Raw genomic sequence first — 20832 nt, forward strand, 5'->3', positions numbered from 1 at the left:
GCTTCTGGAACTGTTTGCAAAACTTCAGTAAAAGGTACAAACTGCAAAATAACCCTGTTGAAAGCTGATTATTTTCTGCTGCGCCATTCCTGCTCTAACACCCCTGGGACCCAGCCCTGGTTGGGAATGGTTAATCATCTGGCACTGCTCATCTCCACGTAACTCCCAGGAGCCTAAATCAGTGCCCGGCCATACCAGTTCGAACAACCCAACAGGCGTCACGAACCCTTTTTATTATTTTATTATTAGCCCCCACAATTAATATCGACTGGCACGCACCCCCAGTTGGACCATACCAGCACTCGGAACGCCGTGCACCAGTACCGTGACCGCAGCGGCCTGGCTGGGTCGGCACACTCTTACTTATTATAAGGATGTTTTCACCATACAATACAGGCACTTTTTACCTTTTTGTTTCATTCCTATTTCTTTATAGATTGTAAACTCTTGCAAGCCAGGTCCTTAATCCTCTTGTTTGAATTTATGAATCATTTATGAAGCATTCCTAGGAACACTCGCTTCATGATACTCATGCAGTCTAAACAGGATTTTGAATACCTGACGATCCAGCAAAACACTTGTTCGTCTGGTGAAATTATCTTTTGGTTTACACAAAAGATCTTTGTTCTTGGCAGTGCATCGTCCTGTGGAAGCCAAGAACATTAACAGCCTATGTGCACTGCATCTAGTACAGATTGTTCAATGTGGATCTAAAGTGACGGCGGCCTGTGTAAACGACTGCCAACCAGCAAACATGCTGCGAGTAGACGATCGTTTGACCCTACATCGCACAGTGTAAATGGACCCTTACGCTGTAAAATCTGATGCTGTGGAATATGCTGATGCTGAATAAATGAAAAATATTATTTTTAAATATGACATTTCACTAACACAAAACAAAAAATGTTCAATTCTAAGAATTTAGAGAAATCTAAATATATTTGTCTAAATATATTTGTTATGGTGCCCCCTGGTGTTTTATTGATTCCCCCTGAGAATGACCCGATCATGTGTCCCGCACTGGTGATCCAAGCCCAAGGAGTTCCATTGTCTGGATCTTGTCATTCACTGGCAGCCGATTGATAGAATAGACCAGCCAGTAGGGTTCATGAAACTAGAAGTGGCTTATTTCACCTGCAATGAACACAATAGGTGGACATTCTGAGAGGGAACCTAAAGAACCCCAGGTGGCTTTGTAAGAAAAAATGGACTGCAGTGTGTAGATAAAGTAGCATTTTTATGCTATTTTGCATAATCATAATTTAAAGGGGTTGTCTGGGACTTTAACATTGATGGCCTATCCTTAGGATAAGTCATCAATGTCTGATCGGTGGGGTTGCGACATCTGACACCCTCGCCGATCAACTGTTCCCGTTGTTGGCCATAATTGCTCAGTAAAGGAGCTGCACAGCACAGCTCTGTCGACTGTATAGTGCCTGTGGACGGCAGCTGCATGTCTGCCCCCTATACAAATCAATAGAGGACGGATATGCAGTACTCGGCCACAGCCACTATACAGTCAACAAAGCTGTGCTGTGCGGCTTCACAACTGAGCACTTCTGGCTGCCACCGACACCAGGAACAGCTGATCGGCAGAGGTGGCGGGTGTTGCACCCTCACCGATCAGACTTTGATGATCTATCCAAAGGATAGGACATCAATGTTAAACTCCTGGACAACCCCTTTAATATATAATGTTGGGACAAACCTTAAAGAAAACCTGTCATCAGGTCATAACTGGCCAATTTTTTCTCCCCTGACTACTACATTTTTTCTCTTTTTAATCCACCATTTGGTTCCAGAGATACGGGCCTTTTTATCCAGTACTAATTTTTGTGGTCTTTACAAAGGGGCATTCTATAGGGGCTTGTCTTAGGCTGCTCTACATTATTACTCTGTGAGTAATGCCCTACTGGTAAAGGCCATAAAAATTTCCACTAAATAAAAAAGCCCCCATATCTCTGGAACTGTTTGGCAGATTTAGATAAATAAAAAAAACGGAGTATTCAGGGGAGCAGCGGGAATAAAATAAGACCGGGCCACTTTTGAACTGGTGACAGGTCCTCTTTAAGATATTATTATTATTATTATTTATATAGCGCCATTGATTCCATGGTGCTGTACATAAGAAGGGGTTACATACCAAGTAAAAATATCACTTACAGTAAACAAACTAACAATGATAGACTGGTACGGAGGGAAGAGGACCCTGCCCTTGCGGGCTTACATTCTACAGGAATGGAGAGGAGACAGTAGGTTGGGGGGTTGCAGTAGCTTCGGTGTTGTTGAGGAGGCAGCGGGGTCATGGCAGGCTGTAGGCTTTCTTGAAGAGATGGGTTTTCAGGTTCCGTCTGAAGGATCCGGATGTGGTGGATAATCGGACGTGTTGAGGCACAAAGATATGTGTGAAGCCCACCTGTAAGACTTACTCTGTAAACAGATCTTATATATGTGTCTGGCACCTTTATTAAAACAGGATGTGGGTGCACTCTTAAGCTATTCCTGCACACCAGGCCTAATATTTAAAGGGGTATTCCACATCCACTACCTTGATATTGATGACCTATTCTAATGGGTCATGTAAACAAGCCAACTGCGGCCGTTAAAAGGCTTCGGATCGGCTATATATAATCAGCAGCTGTTTAATGGCCTGGTTAGACAGGTCGACCAGAATTCTACGTGCAAAGAAGGATCGTTAATTCACAAGATGAATTGATGCTGAGAACAATTATTTTAATGCCAGCATGAACAATCCAATCGCACGACGAATGAGCATTTTACCGTTGGTTGGGTGATTGCAGGTATGTTTCCACAAGCCATAGTCGGAGCACAAATGCTTGTTCCCAATTACCAGCTCATGTAAATGGGCCTTTAGGTAATCAATAGCAGTGGATTGAAACTGGTTTTAGTGTGGATAGTTTCATAATATTAAATCAAAGTGGATTTAATTGGATTGGACATTTTTTTAATAATTAGAAAACTCTTTAAAGCTGTTGCTACACTATCCATTAACTGTATTAAAGGGGTTCTCCATTACAGTGATATTGATGACCTATCCTGAGGATAGGTCATCAATATTAGATCATTGGGGGTCTAGCACCCAACACCCCACCAATCAGCTGTTTACAGCGCCGTCAGAGGCTGGATGTAAAGAGAGTATTAATTGAATGGAGCTGATCTGCAGTACCTGACAGCGGCCACAAAAAAGTGTGACAGGGCTTTCTTGGTCCCCTCTGTGCACTGTATACATCCAGCCCCTGCCATCAGTGCAAACAGCTATTCCATGGGGTACCAGGATATGTTATCAATATCAGTGTGGTAGAAAACCCCTTTAAAACGGTTAATGAATGGGGGTTGTCCTCATGTAACAACAACTTTAAAGAGTTTTCTCATTATAAAAAAATGTCCACTCCAATTAAATCCACTTTGATTCAATACTATGAAACAATGTAGCATAGCTGCCTCTTTAAAAACAGTTTCATGTGTCACAAAACTTTCCCCTCCCCAGACCGACCAGTCCTTCTGATATCACTATACACTGGTCTCTCAGTCTGCATGTTTTTCCTTGTGTGCACTTGGATAGACATGTGGAAGACAAAGTGTGTTACCGCCCTAGGACAAATACCTAAAAATGAAGTATTTTAATGGCAGAATGACAGATCGGGGAGATTTATAGAAAAATAATGAATGAAAAGCCTCCAGTCTAAAACTCGAGCAGAGATTTGAACATCTTTGACCCTTCCACCTCCCACTTCACTGTAATATCTGTCATTTATGATGGTCATTCCGCCTGCTAAATATACTGTTGTCTAGCTGTAGAGCACTGCGTAAAATCAAACCGATCTAATAAGAGGAAATATGTGACAGGTAGAAGGGGAGCAGCAATATGTTTTATTTTTCTCAAATATATATAAAATACAGAGAAGTTTTATTGCTCGTCTTCTTGACAGTCACCCTGTTATTATAAGTATTGCTGTATGTTGCTCTTTTTGACAACCACAGAGATACAATTGCAAGTAACATCTAATATGGATAATTTTTTAGCAAACTGCAATATTTCATCCTAAAAGAGAAGGACCACCTCAGAGATTACCCTGCTTAAAGATGACCTGTCACTTGTCATAAAAAATACATTTTTTACTTGGTGTAAAGGCCGCTGTTCTCCTGAATCTGACTTTATTGTTATCTTGTTCCTTCACCTCTCGGTCTTTTCTGTATATAAATTTTTGGCCCCCAATTCATCAAAACTTTTCCGTTACAAAACTGGAGTAAAAAGTTTTGAAATATTGCAAAGTGTTAGTGCACATTAATTTTGCTACTTTTTGCATTTCCATGCCATTGTTACCCAGCACCAACAAAGTGGTGGCACCCGGGTTGAGCAGGGGGCAAGATGGGGCGTGGCGATCCCCACTTGTCAAATTCATGAGGAGTGGTGGTATTCCTTACTCAATACATGTTACTCTAGTCCTCGCACTCCACCCTGCCCCCTCATCAAGACTGGCATGAAAATCACCGATCTTGACGAATCGGGGCCATGTCCTTTTAGCAAAGTGGACATGGTCCTCAAGAAGACACCTGTGGAAAACCACACCTACTTGCCTAAAAAGAGTGGATTTATATATAGGGAAAAGGGGACCATATCCCAGGAATGGAGAAGTGTAGGGACAAAAGAAAAACAACATATTTATAGAAAATGACAGGTACTTTTTAAAAGGAGTGTCTCATAGGGGGTCTCACTCTCAGAACCTTCCTCCTTAAGCCTTTCATTCGGTGTGAACATGGCCCAACCATATTTTACAAGGACAGCCATTATTTAAGTGGCCACAATGTAATACCACAATATGCATATGGCAAGGTGGACCTGATGTTATTGTGGTGGTTTATGAAGCTGGACCTGCAATGATCAGATGATTGTCAGGCCAGTTTCAATATACTGTACAAAGGCGTTGTCGAAACAGCATTTCCATCCAAAACGGAAAAAAAAAAAAAAAAAAAGGCTACATATTAGTAAATCAGATATTAGAACAATTGCCAAAGTATGTAATTATGTTTTTTTTTATGACTGACAAATTAATGAAATAGATATTGGCAATTATCAAGACACCCTCAATAAAGGAGTGTTTCTGCAGGTGGGGACCACAGACCACATCTCAGTACCAATGCTTTCTGGCTGATGTTTTGGTCACTTTTGAATGTTGGTTGTGCTTTCACACTCGTGGTAGCATGAGACGGACTCTACAACCCACAGAAGTTGCTCAGGTAGTGCAGCTCATCCAGGATGGCACATCAATGCGAGCTGTGGCAAGAAGGTTTTCTGTGTCTGTCAGCGTAGTGTCCAGAGGCTGGAGGCGCTACCAGGAGACAGGCCAGTACGTACACCAGGAGACGTGGAGGGGGCCGTAGAAGGGCAACAACCCAGCAGCAGGACCGCTACCTCCACCTTTGTGCAAGGAGGAACAGGAGGAGCACTGCCAGAGCCCTGCAAAATGACCTCCAGCAGGCCACAAATGTGCATGTGTCTGCGCAAACGGTTAGAAACCGACTCCACAGATGGGGGTTGTGCTCACAGCCCAACACCGTGGAGGACGCTTGGCATTAGCCACAGAACACCAGGATTGGCAAAGTCACCACTGGCACCCTGTGCTCTTCACAGATGAAAGCAGGTTCACACTGAGCACAAGTGACAGACGTGACAGAGTCTGGAGATGCCGTAGAGAGCGAACTGCTGCCTGCAACATCCTTCAGCATAACCGGTTTGGCAGTGGGTCAGTAATGGTGTGGGGTGGCATTTCTTTGGAGGGCCGCACAGCCCTCCATGTGCTCGCCAGAGGTAGCCTGACTGCCATTAGTTACCGAGATGAGAACCTCAGACCCCTTGTGAGGCCATATGCTGGTGCGGTTGGCCCTGGGTTCCTCCTAATGCAGGACAATGCCAGACCTCATGTGGCTGGAGTGTGTCAGCATCTCCGGCAAGATGAAGGCATTGAAGCTATGGACTGGCTTGCCCTTTCCCCAGACCTGAATCCGATTGAGCACATCTGGGACATCATGTCTCGCTCCATCCACCAACGTCACGTTGCACCACAGACTGTCCAGGAGTTGGTGGATGCTTTAGTCCAGGTCTGGGAGGAGATCCCACAGGAGACCATCCGCAACCTCATCAGGAGCATGCCCAGGCATTATAGGGAGGTCATACAGGCACGTGGAGGCCACACACAATGCTGAGCCTCATTTTGACTTGTTTTAAGGACATTACATCAAAGTTGGATCAGCCTGTAGTGTGTTTTTCCACTTTAATTTTGGGGGTGACTCCAAATCCAGGCCTCCATTGGTTAATAAATTTGATTTCCATTGATGATTTTGTGTGATTTTATTGTCAGCACATTCAACTTTATACAGAACAAAGTATTCAATGAGAATATTTCATTCATTCAGATCTAGGATGTGTTATTTGAGTGTTCCCTTTATTTTTTTGAGCAGTATATATATATATATATATATATATATATATATATATATATATATAATGATAATCTAGCAAGTATTTACATTTGGCAAGGGGCTTATGTGTGATTTTGGGATGGTTTATGGAGATGCGGTTCTCACTGGTCACATTCATCACCTCCATACCATTGTTAGTTATTGTCAGTGTGCTTTTAGCAGTGCCAGTCAGTGCCACTCCCAGTAGCCACCATAACATCTACAGTCATAGACACAGTCATCCATAAAGCCACGAAGCCCCTATATAATAATGGTGACAAAATTTCCTGCACCAGACATTGTGCCTCCACCTCCAGCTACAGTCTTCCCTATAATTGCAGCAGCGCCCCCTAAGGAAAAAGCTTTATATGGCAGGCAAACCAGGCTGCCATCATATTCCGTCCTCCTTAGCGGTACTGTTGCTTTTCCAGGGTTTGGACAGAGCATCATGTCAGTACTGTCCCGCAATCTCTGGGACGGTTGTCATCGTGTGTCTGTGTGCATCACCATGATAAAATGCCTTTTAGGCTCGGAGACCCTATTGATTCATTTCCTCCGTATAAATCAAAGTGTGGTGCGAGGCAATCATAGATTTGAAGGCAGTGTTGTTCACCACCTCATCCCTACGTGCGACATTGTTTTATCATCCAGAGATGAACATTTATCTGGGCACGCTTCACACAAAACAATGATTATGGTTTACGGTGGGCTGTGAAGGTCAAAAATATGCATATATGAATCTCGTAGAGCCCTCCACACCTCATAGTGTATCCATGCGGATTGACTGCTACAGTTAGGGAGTTTTGGGGTAATTTCAGTTCACAGATCAGACATACTAGGAGAAAATGGCCACTTTTTCAATGGTATTATGAATTATTCCAGGGTATAGTAGATTTCCACAGACCTTCAGCTGTGTGATTTATAGACGGAACATGGCTGACAGCAGTCTCTGTTCTTAACCAGGTCTAGAATGAGGTGGACCTAGTTTGGGTGGATCTTGGTACAATATTTGAGATCATGATATAATTTGTCGAGTTCTGAAATTTATACACGTCGGCCCTCAGGAGATGATACAGCTGGAATATCAATTTTTATAGAAAGTCCTATAATATGTAATTTACCAAGATCCCACAATGACATCGCTATTCTGGAATTAACCAGTTCCAGACTGAGTGAAGGCAGAGTGACAGAGCACCGGACCTACAAATCCGAGTGACAGAAGGACTACTGACTTATTAAGTGCCCGGATGGCAGGGCTCACAATGTGGCTTCATCACCAGTAACGCTGATTAATTTGGAGATAGTGGTGTCTGCCTCTTATCGGCGGGAGCGATTCCCTGACTCTAACACTCAGAGCAGATTGCAGAATTTGTCACACAGATCTATAGCGAAACAGCGCGCTCATTCCACATTTCTTATCAGAACATGTTTGGATTTCTTTGTGATGTATTATTGGAATAGTATAATATATACCATACATAGAGGAGGGCATTATGGCTTTATAAGAGAATGCATTGCTGGGGAATCTCGATAGAACATTTCAGCGTCTTTTAAAGAAGGAAAAGAGAAAAGGAATGTTAAAAAAAAAAAGAAAAAGAAAAAATCTGAGCAGGGGGAAGCCTGTCTGTGCACAGTCTCCCCCTCACCCCTCCTCCTCAGACAGGGGAATACAGTCTGCTGCAGATTTACAGCCAGGGGGCTCTGATTGGTCAGCGCACTTGGCAGCTGTGATTTAGTATCTTGCAGGATTGGCTGCCTTGTGACAGGCTGATTTATATGCACAATCTGATTGGTTGACTTGATGTGCTGGTAAGTTATGGCACTGCTCCTGATAGTGAGCAGCAGCAGAGGAGGAGGCAGGCTGCTGGCCTCATTATCCTAATGTGGACCATGCATACTATGCAAGTCACACACGTACAGATGCGCATACAGCCCGAGCTCATTATCCTAATATGTAACGTGCAAATGACTCAACACACGCTGATGTACACATGTGCTCCGTGTCTTCACGTGTATACATGCCATAGACCTGTCTATAGTCATGGATCTGGAAGCACCTTAGATTCCTTACTGAAATACATTGTACTAGATATTATCTGAAAGATTGATACATAAATAGTGGGACAAACAATAGATAACATATAGATAGATATGATAGATAGATAGATAGATATGATAGATAGATAGATAGATAGATAGATAGATAGATAGATAGATAGATAGATAGAAAATGAAAAAAGAGGCAGCCCTCCAAAATATGCAAAAATAAAAAAGGACCTTTATTAGCTCATGAGGAGTGGCTTGAAAAAGGTTCTGTGTGACCGAAACATCGCCACATCGCATGGGCTATTAAAGGTCCTTTTTTATTTTTGCGTATTTTGGAGGGCTGCATCATTTTTTATTTTTTTTAATCTATTTTGTAATTGGATATTTACTTGAGACGTTCTGCACCCCACTTTATATATAAGGTATTGGTGCTGTTCTATTTTTTCTGTCCTTAGATAGATAGATAAACAGATGACAGATAGATAGACAGACAGACAGATAGATAAATAGATACAGTAGATAGATAGATAAATAGATAGATATACAGCAGATAGATATGATAGATAAACAGATGACAGATAGATAGATAGACAGATAGATAGACAGATAGATAGATATACAGCAGATAGATATGATAGATAAACTGATGACAGATAGATAGATAGATAGATAAATAGATAGATAGATAGATAGATAAACAGATGGCAGATAGACAGATAGATAGATAGATAGACAGATAGATAGATATACAGCAGATAGATATGATAGATAAACTGATGACAGATAGATAGATAGATAGACAGATAGATAGATATACAGCAGATAGATATGATAGATAAACAGATGACAGATAGATATACAGATAGATAGAATATATAGATAAACAGATGACAGATAGATACATTGATAGATAAATAGATAGATAAACAGAGGACAGACAGATAGATAGATAGATAGACAAAGGACCTACGTAAGTATGTAGGCTTTCATTATTTATCTTTCTATCTACATATGCATATCTATCAAGTATTATAGTCATTGTATAATAGAAAGGTATATGGTAAATAATGTAGTAAAGGTGGAAAGGTAATTAATGAAAGCCTACATAGGGTCTCTGTCTCTCTCTATCTATCTATCTATCTGTCTATCCAATATCTATCTATCCATCTATCTCCTATCTATCTATCTATAATACATTAATACATATGGATAAATAGAGATAGATAGATAAATAGATAGATAGATAGATAAACAGATGACAGATAGATAAATTGATAGATAAATAGATAAATAGATAGACATACAGATAAATAGATAAAGCGATACATAAATAGATAGATATACAGCAGATAGATAAACAAATGACAGATAGATACATATAAAGATAGATAGAATAGATAGATAGATAAATAGATAGAATCAACATGCAATATATTTATATTGAGAGATATATGAGCGCTGTCTTCTATCATATGGTCATTGTAAGCAGTCAACATGCCTTCCACAAATATGAAGTGAACAGGAAACGGTTTATATCTTCATTTAGTCTTACATAAAGAAATCATTTCAAGGACTGTATAGAACTGTACATAATCTGAAATATATATTATAATACATACAGTGGGGAAATTGGTATTTCATACACTGCCGATTTTGTAAGTTTTCCCACCTACAAAGAATGGAGAGGTCTGTAATTTTTATCGTAGGTACAATTCAACTGTGAGAGACAGAATCTAAAAATAAAAACCAGAAAATCACATTGTATGGTTTTTACATAATTAAACTGAATTTTATTTATTTGATCACCTAACAACCAACAGGAATTCTGGCTCTCACAGACCTGTTACTTTTTCTTTTAGAAGCCCTCCTACTCTGTGCTCATTACCTGTATTAATTGCACCTGTTTGAACTCGTTACCTGTATAAAAGACACCTGTCCACATACTCAATCACACTCCAACCTCTCCACCCCAAGACCAAAGAGCTGTCTAAGGACAGCAAGGACAAAATTGTAGACCTCCACAAGGCTGCGATGGGCTATAGGACAATAGGCAAGCAGCTTGTTGCAAAGGCAATAACTGTTGGCACAATTATTAGAAAATGGAAGAAACACAAGATGACTGTCAATCTTCATCGGTCTGGGGCTCCATGCAGGATCTTGCCTAGTGGGGTAAGGATGATTTTGAGAAAGATCAGGAATCTGCTCAGAACTACACGGGGAGACCTGGTCAATGACCTGGAGAGAACTGGGACCACAGTCACAAACATACCTTTAGTAACACACTACGCCGTCATGGATTAAAATCCTGCAGGGAATGCAAGGTCCCTCTGCTCATGCCAGCACATGTCCGGGCCCGCTTGAAGTTCACCAATGACCATCTGTATGATCCAGAGGAGGCATGGAAGAAGGTCATGTGGTCAGATGAGACCAAAATAGAACTTTTTGGTATCAACTCCACTCGCCATGCTTGGAGCAAGAAGGATGAGTGCAACCCCAAGAACACCATCCCAACTATGAAGTATGTTGGGGGAAACATCATACTTTGGGGGTGCTTTTCTGCAAAGGGGACAGAACGACTGCACCATATTGAAGGGAGGATGAATGGGGTCATGTATTGCGAGATTTTTGCCAACAACCTCCTTCCCTCAGTAAGAGCATTGAAGATGGGTCATGGCTGAGTCTTCCAGCATGACAATGACCCAAAACACACAGCCAGGGCAACTAAAGAGTGGCTCCGTAAGAAGCATTTCAAGTTCCTGGAGTGGCCTAGCCAGTTTCCTGTCCTGAACCTAATAGAAAATGTTTGGAGGGAGCTGAAACTCAATGTTGCCCAGCGACAGCCCCGAAATCTGAAGGATCTGGAGAAGATCTGTATGGAGGAGTGGGCCAAAATCCCTGCTGCAGTGTGTGCAAACTTGGTCAAGAACTGCAGGAAACGTCAGACCTCTGTAATTGGAAACAAAGGTTTCTGTACCAAATATTAAGTTCTATTTTTCTATTGTATCAAATACTTATTTCATGCAATAAAATGCAAACTAATTATGTAAAAATCATACAATGTGATTTTTTTTATTTTTTTTAAAGATTCTGTCTCTCACAGGTGAAGTGTACCTGCGATAAAAATTACAGACCTCTACATTCTTTGTAGGTGGGAAAACGTGCAAAATCGGCAGTGTATGAAATACTTATTTTCCCCACTGTATGCATTTCAGTGATTTATTAAATAGCATGTGCTGAATATGTGTACCACAGATAGATACTGTATATATGTATATAATGTCATAAAATCAGAAAAGATAGATGGATGGATGGATAGATAGATAGATAGATAAATAGATAGATATTTCTCAGTGTTAGTTTTATTGAAGGACATACTGCCTCCATTTTTGCTACATAGATAGATAGATAGATAGATAGATAGATAGATAGATAGATAGATAAATAAATAGATATTTCAAAAGAGAGTGGAACAGCACAAAAACATGAAAAAGGCTGTGTTCAGTTGAAACTTTGCCACCATTTTGATGGGCTAATAAAGTCCTTATTTTTCTACTATACATGGAGTGCTGCCTGCTTTTCTTCTGACGTAGATAGATAGATAGATAATATATAGATAGATAAACTAGAATGGTATACAAAAATAAATCATAGACAAAGCTAATTTAGATAGATAAATAGATAGAAAGATAGCGGTAGATATAGATAAATACAGTGATTTGCCTTGATTGTCATATGGTGCTTCTGTAGATGAACATTTCTGTATAAATTGTCATTGTCTTCTGGTTTTGGGGCAGGAAGCCTTGGTGTGTACTGCCAGTAATGTTTTCAGTCCTACCACATCTTCTAGATTTTTTTTATTATTATAGTAAAGCAAGTTTCCTTCTCATCCCCCATAGCCTGGCATATTTTCTTCCTTAGCAAGACCCCTTGTTTAAGCATTTATCTTAATCTGGTAGATGTGTACTGTTTACACTTAGTTGCAATGTCCAGCATGCAGTAAATCAAGCAGATTATTCTCCAGAGGAAACAATGTCATTTCAGAAGCTATTGAAGTCTCCCAGCTGTAGACCAGGGGGCCAAGCAGTGCAAATGGATTGCCCTTAACCTCAAGGGAAAGTGCTGTCTGCTTTCAAAGGGATTCTTCCTCTGACACACATGACTTGACTATGTGCTTTTATTACTTTATGCTGTATTTGTCTTTTTGGTGTTAGATGGCAACTTAAATATGATCTAGAGAGATGATTCTCGACCTCTGCGGGGACAGATTTCGGTGTCATGGCACTACGCACGACTTTTTGCAAAAAAGATAAGAAACTCTTAAGTTGAAGATATAAAGACGTCTAAATTATGCAGAAAATTTCAATGCAAATGTGCGGTAATAATTTCATCTATGAGAATATTATATTACTAGATGGTGGCCCGATTCTAACGCATCGGGTATTCTAGAATATGTATGTAGTTTATTTATGAAGATTTAAGAATAATGCAGTGTGGCACTGTGACTGACTGAACTTGTTCAGTAAACGTGAGTGAACTACGTCGCGCTGTGACTGGGGGTTAAATTCCGCACCAATATCTCTGATTGGTAGCGGCCGGCCGGGCACGACCAATCCGCGAAGCGGGGTTTAAAGGGGTTGTCCACTACTTTAAATTAATCCCCCAATGTATCCCCCCGGGGCCCCTAATGAATTTCGTAAATACCTCATGTTGCCAATACTGCCTGTGCGCTGCGCTATCGCTGACCGCGCACAGGCAGCACGTGACCCCCGGCTGCTGCTGGCTCTTGCTTCCGCTTACGTCACAACTATTTGCGGCTGCAGCCAGGGGTCTCCTGTTCCGCGTTCCACGGTGAGTGACGGGTTGTGGGCGGGGTTATCCCCCATCGCGTCACGCCCGACATCCACCGCGTGCCCATTCATTGAGAGAGGGCGCGATGGATGCCGGGTGTGGCGCGCCTGTTGCTGATTGGTCGCCTGGCGGCTGGCGCGACCAATCAGCGATGCGGGATTTCCTTTACAGACAATATAGATTCTATAATGATACCTATTGGGAATCACCAGAAATTGATTCCCATTCAGCAAATTCTGATTCAGTAGACTGTAGATCATTTTTAGTATGGACTTCCACTACAGAGGTTAAGGCCTAGCAACCACTTAGGTCTGTCTGATGGGGCCTGGGCATTATTTTGAGCTATCTGATGAGGCCCCAGTAGAAAAAAATCTGGGAAGCCCTTGTATAGCGGGATCCCCCATCAGGGACTGCCATCAATTAGTCAGGCTGAAGAACAGACACAAAGAACGTCTCCTGCTCTGGAGGATCTGGCATGATCCCTACATTGCTATTGAGCTTTTATAATTCTTAATTTCTCCTGTGGTATTGCTTTAAGAAATATGAACATTTGCTGAGACACCCTGCAATCAGCTCATGGTTAGATAACTAAAAGGAATTGTCCTAAACACACAAGCCCTTGTCACTTGTGTGTACATATACACATTATTATTATATTCTAAAGCTGGTCATAGACAACTCAATTTCAGCATACATTTCAATAGGATTTGCCAACAGTCTAATGTCTGGTGATCATTTTTCTGAGTGATATGAATCATTATTTTTTAAGCTGGTCATACTTGTTAGATGTGTGACAAAATCTATCCCTGACAACTTCCCCATAAAAGATGTAGTCCGAACTCAAAAAGACCAGGTTATCTTAGCCGCACACTTTCTTTGGATATTAATTGGAATAATTTATTGTATCTGTAAAGTTTGTTAATTCAGGATCTTCAGTTGATGCATTTTAAAGGGACCAACATGGTGGCTCAGTGGTTAGCACTGTTCCTCTGCATCGCTGGGGTCCTGGGTTCAAATCCCACCAAGGACAACATCTGCAAGGAGTTTGTATGTTCTCTCCATGTTTGTGTGGGTTTGCTCCAGGTTCTCCAGTTTCCACCCACACTCCAAACACTTACTGATAGGGAATCTAGATTGTGAGCCCCAATGGGGACAGCCATGATAATGTATGTAAAGCACTGCAGAATATGAGAGCGCTATATAAGCAAAGCATAATAATATAATATAAACTACAGCCCCAACCTTTAATGCCCTTCTTACGGCATTCTAACAAGATGTATATAAGTTCCCAACCCCCTGTGAGTATCCCAAAAAATATATTTTATAATCCACCCCCATACGGTGCAATCCGGTCCGATTGGTGTCACTAATGTTGCTTCGATGCCTCTTCTTTCTTCAATATCGCCATCCTCCTTCTCTGTTTCATGCGGATTACTCGTTCTACGTCATTCAAACAGTGATCCCCAATCGCGCTCCTGCGCTTACTTCGCTCAACCCTGCTGAGGTCAGAGCAAAGTACTGTAATGCGCATGCACAGGGAGAGGTCAAAGAGCGCCGATGATCCGGAAGTAAAGCCGGTGCATGCGCACTACAGTGCATTGCTCTGCCCTGAGCAGGGTTGTGCAAAGTACACACAGGAGCACGATTGGGGGCAGTGTGTGGATGACGTAGGACGCATTATGCACATGAAACAAGCTGGAGGACGGCGATTGAGACAAGAGAGGAGGCGTCAAAGCAAAACAGGCTGTGCCTTTTTGACTGGACTGCTCCGAATGGGGGGATTATAAATGGTATTTTTGGGGCTATGCCGAGGGGGTTGGAGATATATATACCGCTTACTAAAATACTGTAAAAGAGGCATTAAAGATGGCGGCCGTAGTTTATATTGGGAAAACCTGGTGACAGGTTCCCTTAAAGGTTGTACGGAGCCCTTTATCAGGACAACTCATTATACAGGTAATGCGATATATTGTCCTGATGAAGGGATCTGTACGACACTAAGATACAGCAACTAAATATCCTGAATAAATGATACAAAGAAGTTTTTCAATTATTACCTTAAGAAAACATTGCTGCCAACTATCCTTGTAATTATGAGTTCTAACTACATGCTATACTAACAATGGACCCGAGTGGATCTTGGCTGAGGGTTGCCATTGACAGTTTCTTTAAAATTTAAAGTCCTCTACACAATCCCAGATGGTGAGCAGCAAAACGCAAGGGGCAGTTAAAAAGCCCGCACTTTTCTTAAATGTTATTGCTTTATGACGCGCTCTTTTCCTTTGATTTCTAGCAGAATTATTTCTAACATCTCCATAAACCAACACATTTGAATTAGAAAATTGTTCAGAAACATTTCCATGAATATGGAAAAAAGTACATCTTTCACATTTTATCATTAGATTTATTATTTATTTATTTTGCTTTACTTATATAGCACCATCATATTCCGCAGCACTTCGCAAACATTATCATCGCTTTCCCCAATGGGACTCACAATTTTTTTTTTTTTTTTTTATTTTACTCACTTATATTGCGCCATTAATTCCACAGCGCTTTACAGACATTATGGGCACTGTCCCCATTGGGGCTCACACTCTAAATTCCCTATCAGTATGTCTTTGGAGTGTGGGAAGAAACCAGAGAACCCAGAAGAAACCCATGTAAACACAGGGAGAACATACAAACTCTGCAGATGTTGTCCTTGGTGAGATTTGAACCCAGAACCCCAGTGCTGCAAAGCAACAGTGCTAATCACTGAGCCACCCTGATATGTGTCATGCTGCAAGAGGGAGTTCCAGTTAAGTAAACCACCACTATAAGAGTTGTGAGGCAGCGAGGGGAGTCAAATAAGAGGTTATGTGTCTGTCACGCAAGGTGAGGGAAAGATTAAGTGCACAACAGCGGAAAGAGGGGAAGGAAACCCAAACACTAGGGAAAGGGGGAGTGGAGACCCCTAGGCAGATCTGACAACACCCTGAAAACCTGACATGGGCTTTTATTTTTGGAGAGATCTATAGGATGGTAGTGGGATGGATCTCTCCCTCCATTCTGAGTCTTGGAGGTGGCCCATGTACACAAAACCCATTTAAACTTTCAGTTGAGGTTTGGGTGTGTCAGTTTTTGGTGTGCAAGCACAAAGCCAACTTTTTTTATGGCGTTTTTTTGGACATATGTGAGAGAAAATACCATTCACATGAATGGGATGTGGATTGTTCATGGATTTTGTGAAAGATATGATAATATTGTGAAGTTAGCTGCCAATTCTAGACATGAAAATATGTAAATGGAAAACAGGTTTATGGTTTTTGGAGCATAGAGAAGTATAATACAATGCCAACACAGTGAAGCTAGAACGTATCAGTAATGAGTGTATTTAGGACTGGTTTGCGTTATTGATTTCTCCCAGTCTTGTTTGCCGGAGCCTTTTTGTTCCAAGGTGACTGATAGATAGCACTCTGGAATAGTTGTGTGCACATTGTGGATGGACGCAGAGGTGCAGTGACAGATCTGTATTAACCGCCATCCATTCAGGCTCAATATAATCAGGGCATCGGTCACTACACAGCCTTAATGTCTGACAGTTTTTTTTTAATTATAATTTAATTTTATGTTTCTACTTGGAAGACGCCTGCAAATTGTATAGAGCCGAATCCAGGCAAAGGCATTTAATAACACTCCCGACACCGAGTTATGCAAATGTGCATTTAGAAAATTATAACACAAGCAAAATTTCAGGCATTCTGCACAACATTTGCCTTCAGCTACAGTAATCTGCTCAGCTCATTAGGAGTTTTGCCAGAGGAGTCTGATGCTCAGTTCCACATCTGTTGCAAGCCAGTGGCTGATAAGACTAAATATGCATCTTTCCTGTCCATCTTGTATATTTGGCTTTTTTTCTATCCAAGTCTAGATTTCCTCTTCGCTGTCTACGGTTTTCATGTCCAATTTCTTTCTGCCATAAAAAGTTTGACAAAACCATTTTTCTTGGTGCCTTATGTGTATACCTTCTCAGTTGCCGGTCTATAACAATTTATGTTGGTGCCAATGCTGCCTTATCGCCGGGCTACAGAAACTGCGAGGCAACGCTACCAGGAAAAGAGGTAGCGCAGTGGTGCCAGCTGCGCAGATTCTGCACTGCACTGATACAACGCTACTCAACACATGAAAGTATACACGAGACAGGTCTCCTCCATACTTTATGGGATAGGAAAGGTAAGGTGAAGAGAGTTGAGGTGCATTCATTCCTTCATTCATTCATTAATTCATTCATTCCACATTACACTATACAGTCATGGACACAGCAGTTTCACAGATTTGTGTTGAACATATGATATAAATCCTGTACCATCACATATGGGATCACAATGAAAGGTAACACCTCAATACATAGTATATAACACAGGACCCACTATTCACAATAGGTGATGTCACAGCTCACCTCCTCCCCCTCCTTTCAAATTGACCCTTGCACAGTCCCGAGCATAAGCAATAAATACTTCAATACAACTCAACAGTGTCTGATTCAGTCTATTGTTGCAAATGTCCATGTGGCTGCTGAAAAGATCAGCGACTATACCTAAGGGCTTGTGCACATGACTGTATTTTTAGTCCGAGTGCGATCCGAGAAAACGTTTTATCACACTCGGACCAATGTCATTCTATGGGGCTGTGCAGATGTCCGATTTTTTCCTCGGACTGGGTCAGTATCTCAGCATGCTCGAGTTTGATCCAATAATCAGATAGCACTCGACCATGCAAGTCAATGAGTCTGTAGAGAGCATCGGACTCCACTCGGATGACATTTGAGTGCAGTCCGATTTTTGTAGCCTTACAGAATGGAGACATTTTTTTCTCCATCTTCTACTCATCCGAGAGAATAGAAGAATCGGATCGCACTATGATTAAACTCAGAGTGTGATCAGCATAATCGGCCCATTTTGCTCGGATGACTGAATGACTGGTGTGACCCTAGCCTAATTTTGGGCCTAGCAGGCAATGTGAAAATTGCAATATTTCTTAATTTTTTTTATCATAGATAAACCATTATCATTAAAAAAAAAAAAATTACCACAAAAAAACTGATTTAAAGAATAGGTCATTTTCTGATTATGCATTCACTTTCAATAGTCCAAAACAAAATAATGTCTGTATGTAGGTTATATACTGCATGGTTTTATGGTTCCCTCATCTCATCTGAGTCTGACCAGGGTAGCATCTGAATGCAATTTATGTGTTTTTATGAGTTTATTGAGTTTCTTATCCCACTTCAAAAAAATACTTAAAATGATAGGCTAATCATGATAGTGAAATTAGGGGAAAAGAGCTAAATAAGTTATTAAATTTGCTGAAAAAAAGAGCATGGACCGCACATCCAAAAAATCATACATTGATCTAATGCCGCTAGGCAAAAGTATACATTACTGAACATAAGGTTCGTAGGTTACCATACTGATCAGACTGTATGAAGCCGCTGCCACGTCACCAGCGACCTCTCAATGGGTTGTAACCTTTATTGCCTTAAAGGTGCGGCTTCATGCGCTAACCACCATCGCAGCGACAATACACCTGCAAGGCAGGCGGCCAGGTGCTTCACAGCACCCATGCTGGACGACTGAGTCCCTATGACTCCAGGCTACATCACCCCACAAGCACAAGACCACAACAACAATGGCTGGCACCCAGCACCAACACCAAATGAAAGGAGCCATGAAACTCACCTTCCTCAAGCCCTCACACTATGAACTGAGAGCAGAAATAGGCAGAACCCCCTTTGCGTTGCTCCTTTAAGGTTACACAAAGTTAGGACCCCTTTGAGAGGGTCACTGTGACATGGCAGTGGGCTTCATACAGTCTGATCAGAATGGTAAACTAAGAACCTCATGTTCAATTAGATTTTTTGGATGTGCGGTCCATGCTCTTTTGGCTGTGATCTCAATATCATGAGGGCAGTATGATGCTGCCTGACTTTTTTTTCTTGAGAACAAAAAGATTGAGCATGTTGAAATCCAACTGTCCAATCCTTCGCCCAACGTCTGCTGTTAGGGGAAATTAGAATCCTCTAGACACATTAGGTGATTGGCTGGTCTCTCGTAAATCACTGGATTTGACCGACATTAATATAATGTGTATGGCCACCTGCCTAAGACATTGAGCACACCCACCGGTGTCACACACTTGGTATACATACATTGTAGTGTCTGTCTATGTAATGCCGGTTTTACCATTCTGACTGTGTGAATTTTTCTTTATCAATGGTTAGCGCTGGGGTCCTAGGTTCAAATCCCACCAAGGACAACATCTACAAAGTAGCGCTTGTTTGGGTTTTTATGAGTTTTTGCAAAGGGGTTTCCTCCCACATTCCAAAGACATATTGATGGGGAATATAGATTGCGACCCACAGTGATGATAATGTCTGTAAAGTACTGTGGAATGCATCTGGCGCCATGTGAGCAAGCATAAGAAAGTATCTACTATTTCTTTTTTTGCTTAAATCCTGAAACTGTACACATTAATAATTGGAGGCAGGATTACTATAGAATACATAATGCCAGGAACGAATGCTGCTGGGCAATATATGATGGTAATATTGTTTCATACATCACAAGCATGCACCTAAACACTTACAGCAGGAGTTAAAATAGAGTGACAAGTGAAAGACATAAAAATTCTTATATGGCAGCAGCACATGATGTCGCGGTAGTGCGCACACTGCCAGGCACAGTAACCAACTAAACGACACTATAAGTCACAGTCCTGCCCCCACAAAAGAGCCAGCCGACCTGTTCTGCCAGGCACACTGGCAGGGAAGATTACAATGTCATAAATGAAGAACATGTGAGTTCCAAAGTGGACAATTAGATATATAAAAATATGTATAAAATGGATTTAATGTTAAATGGAATCTGTCAGCAGGTTTTTGCTATGTAATCTGAAGACAACAGGAGATAGAGGCTAAAACACAGAATTCAGTGATGTGTCACTTGTCATAGTGCAGTACTGTAGTTTACTAACTGTGAAGGATTTATCACTAAAAGATTAACATTGTGGACTACACTAGTCTGGCAACGCCCCCTCCTGTCTTAAACAGCTCACTGTCTATGTACTTTGTATATAAAAAGCCTGGTGTGGGCGGGGTCAGCTGTGGTGTGGGTGGGGTCAGCTGTGGTTTGGGCATGGTTAGCTTCCTCAGCTCTGCTTCATGCTAATTCTTAAAGCTATGATTGTGTCAGAACGGCTGCACCCAGTAATCTAAGTGATACATCGTTGGATTCAGCTTCTCTTTGCCTATATTATGCTGCTCTCAGATGAGGTAGCAAAAACCTGCTGACAGATTCCCTTTAATGTTAGCTCTATAAACGGATTCACCTATGACAATTCTAAAGTCTGCAGAATCAGAAAATACTGTTCTTTTAGGCTATGTTCACACATTGCGTTTTTGCTCCGTTTTTTTTGCTG

Source organism: Phyllobates terribilis, unplaced genomic scaffold (genome assembly GCF_046119375.1).
Source record: "Phyllobates terribilis strain yellow unplaced genomic scaffold, ASM4611937v1 Scaffold_2__4_contigs__length_985480577, whole genome shotgun sequence".
Lineage (NCBI taxonomy): Eukaryota > Metazoa > Chordata > Amphibia > Anura > Dendrobatidae > Phyllobates > Phyllobates terribilis.